We start from the raw sequence: 15671 nt of genomic DNA, 5'->3' as shown, positions 1-15671 counted from the left end.
ATCTACATACTATGACTAGATCCCAGATCCCCAGACTCCCAGCCCTGTATCCATTTTATTACACCAGACTCTGATCCATATTCTAGTCTAGATGCTAACATATTTCCTTTATTAAATCATCATACTTTTAATTGACAAACTAGAGACTCTAAACCTATGGGAAATAGTCCAAAGACAGCATACATGCCACAGAGTTATACTAGAAAGCAACATCAAGATGAAATAGGAATGACATTTAGGGAAATTTTCTCTCTCAGGAATAAGGAACTATAGTAAAGACTCTGACTTAGAAACTGCCCCTTCCTAAGTCTCTGTCTTACTCTCTTTCTGTTCTCCCTTCAAGACATATAGGATATTCATTCTGTCCTATATTATGTATGAAGGGGAGAGATTATAAATTGAGGTAGTATTGCACTCTGAAGACATTTCATGAGGAAATAGTGATACAAGAGAATTATATTTCTCTAAACTGTTGCCAATACTTCTAAGATCTTACCATTCTGGAAAACTCTTTCTTTATCATTTGTGGTAAGATTATCTCTGGTCTCAGGACCCAAGAAATAGATTTCAGATGGCTCATCAATAAAATGTCAGATCATATGCAAAACTGAGACCCTCAATGGTCCTGTTTCTATACCCATAAATTTGAATATTAAAGACAACCTCAAAAGACAATCCATTGCAAAGCCAGACATTCTAATTATCAAGCTTTTTTTCTTAATACAATATTTAATTTAGCTAGGGCATTTAAGAATTCATTTTCGGCCAGCCAGCCATGTAGCCAAGTGGTTAAGTTCATGTGCTCTGCTTTGGTGGCCCAAGGTTTCACCTGTTCTGATCTTGGGTGCTGACATGACACCACTCATCAGGTCATGCTGAGGCAGCATCCCACAGAGTACAACCAGAAGGACCTACAACTACAATATACAAGTATGTACTGGGGGCTTTGGGGAGGGAAAAAAAAAAAAGATTGGCAACAGATGTTAGCGCTGGTGCCAATCTTTTTTGAAAAAAAAGGAATTCACTTTAAACTAATATTATATATTTAATATAATGCCTCTTGTGTCCCAAATGCTATATAGAAAATATAACAGTTAAAATCTTCTTTCTTATAATTCTTTCCCCATTTTGTTGTAATGTTTGCTCTCACAGGACAACTGTTTCCTGCTTTATAATCTTAATTAAAGCTGGTCCCTTTTAATTTTCACTAGACAGTCTATTCAATCTCTACTTGTTTCATTTTATTTAAACATTTTTGTATTCTAACTTGACTCCCCTTCAAAAATTTTACAGAATCAAGACAATGCACAGTCCCTCAAATTCTCAGAGCTCTTCTCTCCCCATCCACACCAGTAGCTGTTGTTCATGGGCTGTTAGTGAGGAGCTCAGCTGAGCCAGGCCCTCTAACGCAAAGCTCTGTAAAGTAAATGGTCAACCTCTTCCTTGCATGTTCAGATATGTTACTTTTGACTAAATATTTTCAAGAACTGTCTAGATATAAAAGGCAAGTTCCAGCCCTCATGTTGTTTTCTACATACCACACATTGAAATTAACATCAATCTTTCCGCAGAATCTTAAAACAAATCTGCTGATGGCAAAGGAAGGACCACTGCAGGTTGAGAGTGATGTATGCATTCCTATAGCTATAGTCACTACCTTTGGGACAGGAACCCTAGAGACCACCTATTGCCCCATTGTCTTGAGGTCATTAAGTAAACAGTTAAAATCAATGACTTTTCTCTGATGTAATTCTTGTGTACTAGAAAACCTGGAGCAACATGAGGGGCATTTTATTTATATGAAATGAAGTTTCATTTAGTCTCTTCCTCCAGCCCCCAATCACTTCCACACCTTCCTACAATTATCAAAACTATGTAATTATAGAAGTCATCATTATCTGGTATTAACTGATTGACTACTATATGCTGGGCACAACCCTCTTCCTCTATACCATCCATTCTTACCATATCGGACAAGTGTGAAGATTCATCTTTTAGGTCATCGTGATCCATAGAGAGCTAAAGCAATGATATTTACAAAGTTAAATATTAATTTGGGAAAACCGTCTGTCCTACTTTAAAATCTCTGTCCTATTTTATTACTCTTTCTCCCCTCTACTTTCTCCAGCTAATCTGGCTGCCTGGCTTTTGTTCCTCACTTTTTGTTTCTCAAAAAATATCACACACTCCTTCCTTATGGTCCTTTCTACCACTTTTTTTGTCTACCGTGGAATGCTTTCCCTTAAGTTTTTGTTCAAATGCACCTTTTCAGTGAAAACTTCCATGAACATACTATTATACTCCAGGGGTTACTGCATTACCCAATTTAGTGTTTCAAGTATGTAACATGGTTCAAATATATGTTTAATCATTATTTATTACATTCTTTCATATTGTTTGTTTCCCCCTCCTAGAATAAAATGTCCAGGAAAGCAGAGAATATATTCACTGATATAGTCTAAGTGTCTAGAACAGTGACTAGCATAAAGTAAGTATACCATGAATCTTTATGGAATGATAAACATGACCTTTCAAGGAACTGGGAATAGAGCCAAACCTACCTGAACCATGAAGGGTTTAAGTTTGAGAAAAGAGATACTTCACAAAGAACAATAAGGATGCTTTAGATGTGATTATTGAATCTGGGCAGTCAAAATAAAAGAAAAACATGCCAAAACAAATGTGCACTCTGCTGAATTTTCTCTCTAGTCAGAAACCAGGGAAAGAAGGTTGAGTACGTAATAGGGATACATAATTGCTAATTTTTCTTTCCTTCATTCATTGATTCAATAAATATTTATTACAGGTTTACCCTGAGCTGGGTACTCTCTTAGGTATTGGGGAAAAAGACAAAGAACTCCCCTTTGTCAACAAATTTATATGTAATTGGGGGTACAAAAAAACAAAAAAATACATAATTTCCTGTAATTATAAATGGAAGAAACATAAAATTGAAGGTGTCATTTTAAACAGGGAGCTCAGCAAAGACCATAGTGAGGTGTTATTTGAGTATCGACCATTATGAAGTGAGAGAGTAAATTATGCAAATACCTGGGGGAAGAGTGTTGAGTTTTTGCCAAAGGCAGCAGCAAATACTACTGATTTTCAAATCGACAATCAGGTTTGTTTTTTTTTAATGCATCTCAATAATTTGCAGTTTGTGGTGATATTTCATGCCTTCTAAATCCCTTTTGTAAAAATACAATGGGTTTTTCAGAATGACATTATTTATGGCAGAAAGAAAAACAAGGACATCTATCTGGGACATTTATGGATGTCCTTTAAAGCTGTATTTATGCCACAGTGTTGTTATTTATTAGAACGATAACAAAATATGAGATGACATTAGTTGAGCACTTTTGAAGTACATTTTCATTAATAAACTACCATGAAATAAATTCAGGTCTGCAATATGAACTGAGATTGTAAATGTAAAAGAGGTTTATCAATGTAATTTTCAAACTTTAAGTCTTTTGAAGGCATTCATGAAAACAAAAAGTACTTCAGCCAATGCTGCAAGTCTCAAAACAAGGAACTACAAGAACTGCTTTCTACACCGATATTTTTCCTGTCCCAAATGTATTTTTGGCCAAAAGTGCTGTGTGAAGCCCAGAAAACAGGACTACGTGTGGTGTTCTTTGTCCTGAAGGGTTGAGACATTTTAGGGACAGCGAGTCCATGACTTCCAGTCTTACAAATTTGAGTCAGTTAAAATATAATTATATGTTTAGGGTATTATATTTCTCTATCAATCCACTTGCTAACAGAACTAAGTCATTAAAAGGAATTTATAAAAAATGTAAACTGATAAAATAAACATTCAAATAAACACTCATGTCAAAATTACACCTAATAAAAATAATAATGTATTCTTAAATAATTTAATACCAAACTCATGTTTAAATTTCCCCAATTGCTTCAAAGATATATTTTTACAGTTAGTTTGATTCAAAAATCAAAAAAATATCCTTGCTATAACTAAGCTTTCTCTATTATGTAACATTATGTTCTATTATGTACCGTTCCTCGTGTGTTTGCACGCGTGTATGAGTTTGTACACATATGTGTGTTCGGGTAACTTTTTGGAAAACATGGACCGTTTGTAGAATGCTGCAAGTTCTGTATTTAGCTTATTGCTTTGTCATTTGTCTTGTTCCTGCACCAATGTTTGTAAATTGATACTCACATCAAGATTTATTACTTCAGTTTCACTCTGCTTCTTTTAGGCAAGAATTCTTCATAGGTGGTTCTGACTACTTCTGGTTGCACCAAATTGTAAGGTACATGTTAATTAGTTCTCCAAATTTTAGTGCCACTTAGTCTGATCTGTGGATTCAGGTAGCGTCAGCTTGATTACTTCCTTTTAACAGTTCTTATCAACTTTTCACTTAATGATTTTACTATCTATTGAAAGCATTTCCTTGATCCATTTTTTATTGGGAGCTCCAAAGTTGTGATTTATCAACTCAATCCTTTTATCTGCTCTTATTTCTTCTGAATTTCCCCTCATAAACTATTAGGTAATCCTGATATAAAGTTCATAAAGGAAAGCCAGTATAAATATTTATCTTCTTTATTTACCAGTTTTCAAAGTAATGATTTGATCCCCCAGCAAAGTTCATTTAATAGTAACCAGTGACATTATTTTTTGTGTTGTTGGCATCTGGATTTAAATGTTTACATTTAAACATATTTCATGCCTTTAAATTAATTGCAATCAACATTCATTTTTATGTTAATTGTAAGCCAGTGGGAACCATTTCAAACTGCCTTCTATATCTCTTTGAAATGATTCAACTAGCTGTTAGAAACATTCTTGCTTTCTGGAAAATTAAGTTGCTTAAGGGTCATAACATTTTATACCTCAGCCTTCAAATCATTTGTTTTTCCAAAAGTTCTGGTTCTGTTTAGAGATCAAAGATTTCCCTTTAGAGAAAATTTTGGGAATAGGGATGTTCATTGCTACCAGGTTGTCACTATGAGTGACACTATTTTTAAGAGAAAAAGTGTTTCAAACTAAATTTCTATTTCAAATTAAGATGAAAAGTTTTTTGCATATCTTCTCTTCCTTTAGAGCTGTAACTCTTTTATGTTTGCAACTTTAGTTTCAACGATATTTCAATAGTTACTTATTTAATTTATAGTAAATAAACATTACACAATGAGGATATACTCTCAAAACGCTGTGTTTAAAGTCTTTTATAGAAACACTGTGTGACCATGTGTCCAACATTATAGATTCGTTTGTTGTTGTTTTAAATTTTAGAGATTTTTTGTTTACTTTTTGAGATAAATATGTCTTTTAAAGTATGTAAAATATTACATCCCCCCAAATCAAAGCTAAATTATAACTTACATTCCTAAAAGTTTTCTTTCATCTCTTCCTATCTTTATTAGTTTTTGTTTTATCTTTCCCTCTTCTCTCACACAATTTATCACACTACAAAAATTTTCTGTCTTGTCTTTATTCACATAAGAAAATCTCCTGTAGGGCACTCCATTGCAATATATAGAAAGATTCCTTTTTCCATTTTCATAGCTGTATACTTCTTTATTCTGACCCATAGTTTAATCAACAACCCTCATATTGGATTTTATCCAGTCTATGGATATTATAAATAATGCTTGGGAATATGTGATTTATACATAGTTTTGTTACTCTATCTTTGGAATAGATTCTTAGAACTATGAATGCATTGAAAGAAGATAAATGCATTGAATCTAGATTGCTTCAGGTAGCATGGACATTTTAGCTATCTTTATTCTTCTGATCCATATGCATGGAATGTCTTTCCATTTCTTTGTGTCATCATTAATTTCTTTCAGCAAAGTCTTGTAGTTTTCATTGTATAGGTCTCTCACTTCCTTGGTTAAATTTATTCCAGGATATTTTATTATTTTTGTTGTGATTGTAAATGGGATTGTGTTCTTGACTTTTTCTGTTAGCTCATTATTAGAATATAGAAATACAGCTGATTTTTGTAAGTTGATTTTGTACCCTGAAACTTTGCTGTAATTGTTGATTACATCGAATAGCTTTCTGATAGATATTTTAGGGTTTTCTATATATAAAATTATGTCATCTGCAAACAGCAAGAGTTTCAATTCTTCATTGCCTAATTGGATTCCTTTTATTTCTTTTTCTTTCCTAATTCCTCTGGCCAAAACCTCAAGTACTATGTTGAATAAGAGTGGTAAGAGTGGGCACCCTTGTCTTGTTCCTTTGCTCAGAGGGACGACTTTCAGTTTTCCCCCATTGAGTATGATTTGGCTGTGGGTTTCTCGTACATGGTCTTTATTATGTTGATGTACTTTCCTTCTATAAACAATTTGTTGAGAATTTTTATCAGAAATGGATGTCGGATCTTGTCAAATGCTTTCTCTGCATCTATTGAGATGATCGTGTGGTTTTTGTTCTTCATTTTGTTAATATGGTGTATCACATTGATTCATTAGCAGATGTTCCTGCAAATCAGAACAATCCCTGTGTCCCTGGTATAAATAGAACTTGATCACGGTGTATGATCTGTTTTAATATATTGCTGTCTTCCATTTGCCAGTGTTTTGTTGAGGATTTTTGCATCTATGTTCATCAGTGATATTGGCCTGTAATTTTCCTTCTTTGTGTTGTCCTTGTCTGTCTTTGATATCAGGGTAATGTTGGCCTCATAGAATGTCTTAGGAAGTGTTCCATCTTTTTCAATTTTCTGTAATAGTTTGAGAAAGATAAGTAGGAAATCTCCTTTGAATGTTTGATAGAATTATCCAGAGAAGACATCTGGGTCTTGGAGTTTTATTTTGGGAGGTATTTGATTACTGTTTCGATCTCTTTAGTTGTGATGGATCTATTCAGATTCTCTATTTCTTCTTGATTCACTTTGGGGTGCTGATAAGAATCTAAAAATTTATCCATTTCTTCTACGTTGTCCAATTTGTTGGCATATAATTTTTCATAGTATTCTCTTATAATATTTTATATTCCTGTGGTACTCATTGTAATTTTGTTTATGATCTTGAAGATCGAGCTCTTTGTTTCTGTGTTTTGCTCTGACCCCTACATTGGCCAGAAGATTATTTTAGTGACTGCTGCACTCAATGAAATAAATAGCCTAGTGATTATTCTTACTTCCAAGTGCAATTCTGGGTGAACAAACCCCCAGCTTCCTTAAACTCCCGCAGCTCTACTGTACTCCCATAAGGGGAAGTGAGTCCCAGTGGGACCACGGGAGCAGGTGGTAACAACCCTGAGCCCTAGCTTGATCACTCCTTTGTCCAGTGGGAAAATCCACAGTCCCACCACAGCTCCAGGGAGAGACTCAGCTCAGTGTTAGTGGAGAAGCCCTGCCCACCAAGCACAAAGGCTGGTGTGCCCTAGGAACAGATGTGGCATATCTGCAGCACATAGGAAAGTGCCCTCAGCTGCCACAAATGTCCACAGTATTACAGCATCCCCAAAGGGGCAGTACAACTGGCAAGACTGTGGGAGCAGGTGGAGACAATGCTGAGCCCCTGTGTGGTTATTCTCTTGACCAGTGGGAGAGTCCAGGATCCCACCATGGTCACAGGGAGTGGCACAGGCACAGACTCAGTGGGGAAGCCCCACCTATCAAGCACAACAGCTGTTTTAAAAGATACTACACTTTTGGGGCTGGCCCCGTGCAGGCGGCCCAGTGTTTCGTTGGTTTGAATCCTGGGCACGGACATCGCACTGCTCATTAAACCACATTGAGGCAGCGCCCCACATGCCACAACTAGAAGGACCCACAACAAAGAATATACAACTATGTACTGGGGTGCTTTGGGGAGAAAAAGGAAAAAATAAAATCTTTAAAAAAAAAAGATACTACACTTTTTACATGATCACTATGCACAAAGTTTTCATTGTTTTATCATTCTTTTTTTTTACTTTAAACTGTTGTCAAGCACATTAGGAATACTCTTCATAAGTTCTGATAATTGAATAACATCCAAGATTTTTTTCTTATTGGCAAAATCACAATAGGATTTTGAACTTCCAGCTGAACTATAATGTTAAGATAGGATTGCAGGGACAAGAAAGCAAAACAAAATAATTTTTAAGCAGAAGATAGTCTGAGCCAATGTAGTAATAGGGATGCTCATGTTCCTATCAACTAGAAGTAGAGTTTATGCAGGTAGCAGTAAAAGATAAGGTTGGAGGATCAGAAGAGCCAAATTGTGAAGAGAATGCAGTTGGGGTCAGCGTGGTTGAACTCTTTAATAGGATCCCATGCCAACAGAACAAGTAAGGAATGATGAAGAAGTTGTGGTTGTCAAAAGGTACAGATATTGTGAATGAAATTGATCCCATTCTAATATTATGATATATTGACTCCATAAATAGATTATGTAGACAGAAAGAGGCAACTCCCATTTTCATTTTAATTTGGAAGGAAGCATTGTGTCCTGGATAGCATCTCATTGTGTGAGCCAGTGGTTCCCAATAACTATGAATAACTGTGTAGGTACCCTGCAGTGTCAAGTAAATAGCAGTGAGAAATATATATTGCAATAAAGCATCTAATAAACCAATTAATGTCCTCGAGATTTCTGGAACACAGAAGAAAAGTAAAAGGAGACTCTGACCAATGTCTTCAAATATTTCAAGGCTAAAATGTGAAAGACTGGCTGGTCTTGTTTACTGTGTATTCAAGAAAGAGAATTAATTCCATTAAATTAAAAACCACAGGAAAACCAATTTCAGAATTAAGAAAAAGAACTTTCTCTCCAGAGTGTCCAAAAATAGAATAGTATGAATGATTCTTAGCATCCCTTTGTTGCTCAATTTTATTAATAGGATATAAGAAGAGGTTATAAAGATAAAAACTTTAATGTAAGTAAAAGGAACGGGGAGGTTCTTGAGGAAGAATGTAGACAAACAATAAAACTCCTTAGGCTGACCTCATAGCGCAGCGGTTAAGTGCGCATGTTCTGCTTTGGTGGCCAGGGGTTCGCCGGTTCGGATCCCAGGTGTGGATATGGCACTGCTTGGCAAGCCATGCTGTGGTAGGGATCCCACACATAAAACAGAGGAAGATGGGCAAGGATGTTAGCTCAGGGCCAGTCTTCCTTAGCAAAAAGAGGAGGATTGGCAGCAGTTAGCTCAGGGCTAGTCTTCCTCAATAAAACAACAAAACTCTACGATGTTTCTCTGCATTTCCCATATTCTGTGACTAATCCTCATATTCATAGGAGCTCTAGCTAAGATCACTTCATTTTGGGCGTTCCCAAATACTCTATTGTTTTTAAATTATTTTTATGTTTCTCAGATCTCAGAAATTAGAAGTATCTCATGGATTGGTTTAACCACCCTTTCAAAAAAAGTGACTCTTACACTAATTAAGTAGCATGCTCTAACCTTCCTAACCAAAAGGGATTTGGTTCAATGTAAGACTTATTAATTCTTTCCTTCAAATGAGGATACCATTCATGCAAGCATATATAAGTATGTAAGTATAGCATACAATAAGAAGAAATTCAATTCAAAATAGCCTCCCAAATCCAGTATGATATATACATATATAGCTAGAGATAGAGATATATAGATATTAGTATAGATGTAGATAGGTAGAGATATAGATAGCTTTGATAATGGAAAGTATAAACTGTATGCCCATGACTAGCGCTCTGTGTGTAGTATAACTCTCAATTAATGTGATTACAGGCAATTTTCTTCATCTTTCTCTGATCTAAGTTGAGTCTACAATCTGGCACATATTTCAGAAAAGATTAAAGAGTTAAGGTACACTTGATATTGAATCTCTTAAATCTCAGTTTAGTATTATTTGTTATTAGAAAAGAGGTAATTTTTTTTCTTAAGGTTATTCTAATTTGACATAAAGAGAAAGAAATATTGGTTTCACTTACTTCCAACATTGCCAGTTCAGCTTTCATCTATTTGTAATCTCATTATCAACCAAATTATATAGGAATTGGCAGAATTCTTTCATAAGGTCCAGTACTACAAAAATCCCTCTGCAAATAGTAGCAAAGTATGAATTTCTTTCCTTTACAAGTGGTACAAATACAATAACGACTAGATGGCAAAGTGATACCATAATTTAAATCAAGACACTAAAATCACAGTGTATTAATTTCTCTAAAGAGTAACAGAGAAAAGGAATAGAAAACAAGATGTTCACAGTATGAATATACCTTGAAGATCGTTTATTCCATCCTCTTTCTTTCAGGGATAAGGGACTATATGTGCAAAGATGATAAATTACGTAACAATTCAAGCATCAACTCACCTTTTATTTTTATCCTGTTTTTCTGTTTATTAATTTTAAACTAGGAGTAATGTGTTGTCGCTTGGTTGCTTACACATCACACAGTTTGAGTAATAAAGAGCATTAACAGTTCATTTCAATTCATTTATAATAAGTAAATACACAAATAAAAGGGATCAACAATATATACAGATATTAGTATAAAGACAAAAATACAAACCTTCCTTAAAAGATGAGCAAAAAACCCAAAATGGTGAAAAGTCATTTCTCTAGATATATACACACCTATGAGTATTACATATCCGTATAAATATACATGCATGTGTATGATGTAAAATATACATGACAAAATATTACAGAACTGAAACAGAACATACTGATTAATAAATTTAAGGACATGCTTAAATTCAACACTGTGCTATATACATGAGAAATTCATAAACAAGGAGATTCAGTAAAGTTAAAATTGAAGAATAAGTTAGTGATCCCTAAATTAATTTCATTGTCACAGAAAATATTCTGAATGATTTCAGTCCTTCAATCTTTGTTGTGGTTTGCTTTATGATCCAGCAAATAGTCAATTGTAGTAAATTTTCTATGTGCACTGAAAAACATACGTATGCTGTTTTTGTTGGTAGTCATATTCTTTGAAAGTTAACTAGTCAAATATTTCAATTATGTAATTCACAACTTCTATATTCTTAGATATTGTATTGCTTGTTTATTCATCAATGGGAGAAGTACGTTAAATTCTGCCATGGCAATGAAGGACTTATCTATTTCTTCTTATAGCTCTGGATCTTTTCTTTACCTGTTTTGAAGATCTATTATCAAGTGTATGGATATTTGAATTGTAATTTCTTCTTAGTTGGTAGAGCTCTATAACATTTAGAAATAATCCTCTTTATATTTAGCAATTTTATTTTACTTAAAATATAGTATGTCTTATATTATTATAGCTGCATGAGTTTCTCTAGAGAGACTTAGCTCTGTGTCTCGTTTCATAATGTTTAAAGTAGATAAACACATGCATAAGATACTACTCAGAAATTTACCCAGGTCTATACCCCATGGAAATATTTATGTTCATCAAACAATATAGCAAGATTCTTCGTACTGCCACTATCTGTAATACCTGCAAAGTAAAAAACAAAAACAAAAAAACTTAAAAAGCCATCAACATTTTTACCTTTATAATTTGGGATATATTCAAAGAAATTTGCAAACAAGATGAATAGATGTTATAAATATAATGCTGAGCATAAGAAACTACATACAAAAATATTCTGTATAGTTTTATAGTTAAAAACATAAAATATTGATGTTATAATTTATATAGTAATTTTATTTGAATTAGAGAAGGTTGGTAAATGAAAATGATCAAGCGTGCCTTGAGTTTTGTTAAAGTCCTTCTTCTTGGTCTCTATGCTAGTTACAGAGCTGTGCTGATTTTGTAAAAACACATGCTGGCTTTCATGCACTTTTTTGTATGCATGTTAAAACTAAAAAAATAATTACAATTTGATAAAGGTATTAGAAAAAAGGAAATAAAATGATGTCAAAATCATGACATGTGACAAAGGAAAATGCAGACCACAAAGTTTTAAATGTAGTAAAAGAAACAAACACTATATTACAAAAGCTAGAATCCACAATGAAGATATAGCAGTTATTAATATTCATATATCTAATGACAAAGCAATGATTTCCATAAACCAAAAACTATAAGAGATGAGAGGAGAAGTAACAGAGACTCTCAATTCAAGACAAAAGGAAAATAACAAACAGTGGCCTACTGGTTCAGTTTGCATGCTCCAATTCCTTGGCCCACTGCTCACCTGTTTGAAATGTGGGTGTAGACCTACACACCACTCATCCAAGCCATGCCAGTGGTGGCATCCCACACAGAAGAACTAGAAGGACCTACAACTATAATATACCACTGTGTACTGGGGCTTTGAGGAGAAAATAAATAGAGGAAGACTGGCAACAGATATTAGCTTAGGACCCATCTTCTTCACACGCACAAAAAAAGAGAGAAATAAAGAAAAGAAAAAGAAATGACATTTAGTAACTAAGGTTATAATCCCAAATAACACAATCGCATATATATCATGGAACTCCAGTAATAAGACATACAATTTTTTTCAACTGCACATGAACATTCATGAAAACTGACTATATTTTAAACCAAGAGTAACCACAATAAATCCAACAAAAAAAATGTAAATAACATTACCTGAATACTAATAGATACAACGTAAATAGATAAAAATGTAAATAGCATTCCCTGAATACTAATAAATCCAAACATAAACTAATAACAATGTTTATCAAACAATAGGCATTCCATTTGAAAATGTAAAAGCACGCCATTAGAAAATAACAAAGGAAAAATATAGACCACGACTGCAAAATTACTATATGAGATATATACTAGGCAAGTTTTAGAAGAAATTTTATGGAAATGCATATTGATATTATTAAACTCATTAAATGAAAATAAATAAACACTCCATTCCGAAGGTCGAAAAGAAGGTCTTAAGATAATAACACCTAAAATTCCATCTTCCCACTCATCCGCCCAAAACCCATTCAGACCAGATAAAGCAAATGAACTTCCCACACTTTCTGCATCACTGTAAGGAAGATAATCTTATGAAGTTGAAGATGCCTATAAGTAGAGAAATATTTATCAAAAGTAAAAAAAAACTATCTCTGGCCCTCCAATTACCATAATTCTATGAGTGACCAGTGAAGAAGTCTGAAGAAATGGTTTAGAAAAGAGAAAAGGGAAGTGGAGATACTGTTAGTAATATAAAACAGATAAAATCAATAAGAAAATTCCTCTTACATAACCAATAATTAAAAACACCTCCAAAGTCTGATAGAGGACAGCATTGGATACAGGAAAAAGTATAGCAATTATATAGGATTTGAGGTGAAAAACTCAATGAAAAATATTTCTAAAGGAAAGTAGGGAAGGAAAACAAGGACAGCATCCTTTAGAGTTGTAATGGTTAAGAGAAAAGGAAGTATGTAAGTGTTGTTTTTAAACTACACACACACTTCACTTCACTAGACTGTCAGAAGAAAGCAATAAAGCCTCTTAAACCAGAAATCTTGTAAACCGAAAAGACCCCTCAACTTAGTGCACAAAGTTAATAAAAATGTCTATATCCACACACTGTTTCTATAAGGGGGGTGAGGGACACAAAATAAGAGTCAAAATGATTTTTAAAAATCCCCAAAATAGTATACACAAAATAAGCAGAAGGAAACTATAACATAACATTTTTAATTGAACTAAATATCCTTAAATAGTACCTTAGAAATATTAAAAATATGCCTTGAATAAAAACTTCAAAAAAATACAACCTAAATAGAAAAAAGAGATTATACCTAAAGAGAGTTGACTGATCTCAATAAAGAAATTGAAGAAAAAAATAATAGGAAAAAAATCAATGAAATCATATTTGGGTCTTTGGATAGATCAATACAATTAGTAAATGCACAGCTTTTGTATCAAAAGAAAAAGAAAACATTACCAATATCAATATTTAAACAGGATATCCTGGGGCTGGCCCCGTGGCCAAGTGGTTAAGTTCGCGTGCTCTGCTTCCTTGCCCTGGGGTTTCACTGGTTCAGATCCTGGACATGGATGTGGCAATGCTCATCAGGCCATTTTGAGGCGGCATCCCACATGCCACAACTAGAAGGACCCACAACTAAAATATACAACTACGTACTGGGGGCAGTTAGGGAGAAAAAGCAAAAAGAAAAGAAAAAAAGAAATTTTTAAAAAAAATAAAAAAGATATCCTATAGATATTAGAAAGATAATAAGCAAATACTATAAATAATTTTGCCATTTTTTATCATATACCTCATATTTATCTTTCTCTTTAGATTTGCCAGGACTTTTCTTATTATGCTAAACCAATGTAACACATACGTGAAATAAAATGGAAAGCTTTCTGATGCTGTCTCATACATTTATTTTTAAATATACTATTATAAAAGGCTTAGTGAATTCAATAGCAAAAATTTTATTTCAGATTTTTGCATATCTGTTCAAAAGAGAAATTAATCACATTTTTAAAATATTATCTTTAAAATTTGATACTTAGAATGAGATATGCAGATTTCATTCTTTTCCTATATTCTGGGAAATCTAAAGACTTTTATAGAATTCATTTAGAGCTGTCAGTCCCCAGCATTTAACAAAATACCACTCTCCATTCCTCTTGTAAAGTAAAGGAGAGAGAAGCCAATTATCATTCTTATTCATGAAAATGAAATGAACAAATATCTCAAATCAAGTTTTCTATTTCTTCTTGTGCATACCTTGATGTATTAAAATGGCTGAGTAGGCACTCCCAGCTTTCCTGCTCTTCCAGAATCACAAAAAAAGAAAAAAGCAAATACTGCCAGAACAAACTATCAGAAAACTGGAAAACCACCAAAGATGTACAGCAACCAAGGTGATGATAAAACAAAACAAAAAATAAAAAGTAACTTAAAAGAGGTAGCAAATTTTTGCGGCATTTTTACTTGCCCTTGGCCACCCTCTCCCTGGTGTGGTTGCAGTATTGAAATGGTAGCCTGCATTCCCAGTGTGGGATTCAGAACTCTCGTTCTGGAGGGAGCAGAAACAATCATATTTGCAAATTATTGTGTATGTCTATTCTTATCTGTCTGGAGGCTAGGAGGCTACGTGAAAGACTGATACAAAGTATCTTTTCTTCCATCTAACACAAATCTCAGGTGGGAATAACAATGGGTATTGCGTGAAAACACTGCAAGATGAATAAGAATCTACTGATGCCTAAATTCCAGCAGAAAATACAGAGCAGAGTTTATTCGGGAAATTAGGACATTCAAAAGCACGTCTGAATATGGGGGAATTAGGAAGATATGTTCATGTTCAGGGAAAGATATATGCTCAGAAAGAACTTGAGAAGACCCTAGGCTTTCATCTTTGGCAGATCCCTAGGCTCAGTATAAGCCTGGCTGATTGTTGAAAGAGTGTCCCAGCCCTTAGCCAATCTGCAAAGCCTGGAGGACAACTTCATGCTGTCTACAAGAGACTCACTTTAGACCCACAGAAACAAATAGATTGAAAGTGAAATGATGGAGAAAGATATACCTTGCAGAGGATAAGCAAAAGAGAGCAGGTTTGGAAGTACTAATATGAGACAAAATAGACTTCAAGTCAAAAATGGCTACAAGAGAAAAAGAAGGACATTATATATTGATAAAAGGTTCAGTTTGTCAAGAAGCTATAACAATTATAAATATATATGTATATATATATATGAGCCCTGTTAAATTTTAAAGATCTTATTGACTTTATTCCATGATTCCTGTATCAGGCAACATCCAGTCTAGCAGATAGAAATGAGCTCTGAAGAACTATACAAAA

At 34.0% G+C, this 15671-nt stretch overlaps 1 protein-coding gene and 1 pseudogene across 5 annotated transcripts in view; both read right to left on the bottom strand.

The window, feature by feature from the left end:
* The window catches only part of LOC139040764 (olfactory receptor 5D18-like), a 41424-nt pseudogene that overhangs the window by 7214 nt on the left and 18539 nt on the right, over positions 1-15671 (bottom strand).
* LOC139039717 (olfactory receptor 5L1-like) overlaps positions 1-15671 on the bottom strand; it is a 46932-nt gene that overhangs the window by 12723 nt on the left and 18538 nt on the right. For 3 of the 5 annotated variants that reach the window (XM_070487743.1, XM_044749733.2, XM_070487742.1), the window contains exons 2-3: positions 12086-12262; positions 9886-11382 (exon numbers count right to left, since the gene is read on the bottom strand). The exons of 1 other annotated variant lie outside the window; for it this stretch is intronic. The gene's annotated coding sequence lies outside the window, so the exon portion shown is untranslated. The remainder of the gene's footprint in view (positions 1-9885; positions 11383-12085; positions 12263-15671) is intronic. One more of the 5 variants, XM_044749732.2, reaches the window with a different exon arrangement.

The sequence above is a fragment of the Equus asinus genome, chromosome 17 (assembly GCF_041296235.1).
Source record: "Equus asinus isolate D_3611 breed Donkey chromosome 17, EquAss-T2T_v2, whole genome shotgun sequence".
NCBI classification, from domain to species: Eukaryota; Metazoa; Chordata; class Mammalia; order Perissodactyla; family Equidae; genus Equus; species Equus asinus.
Note: the sequence above shows the minus strand (reverse complement) of the source record. Positions and strands in the feature narration are given on the sequence as shown.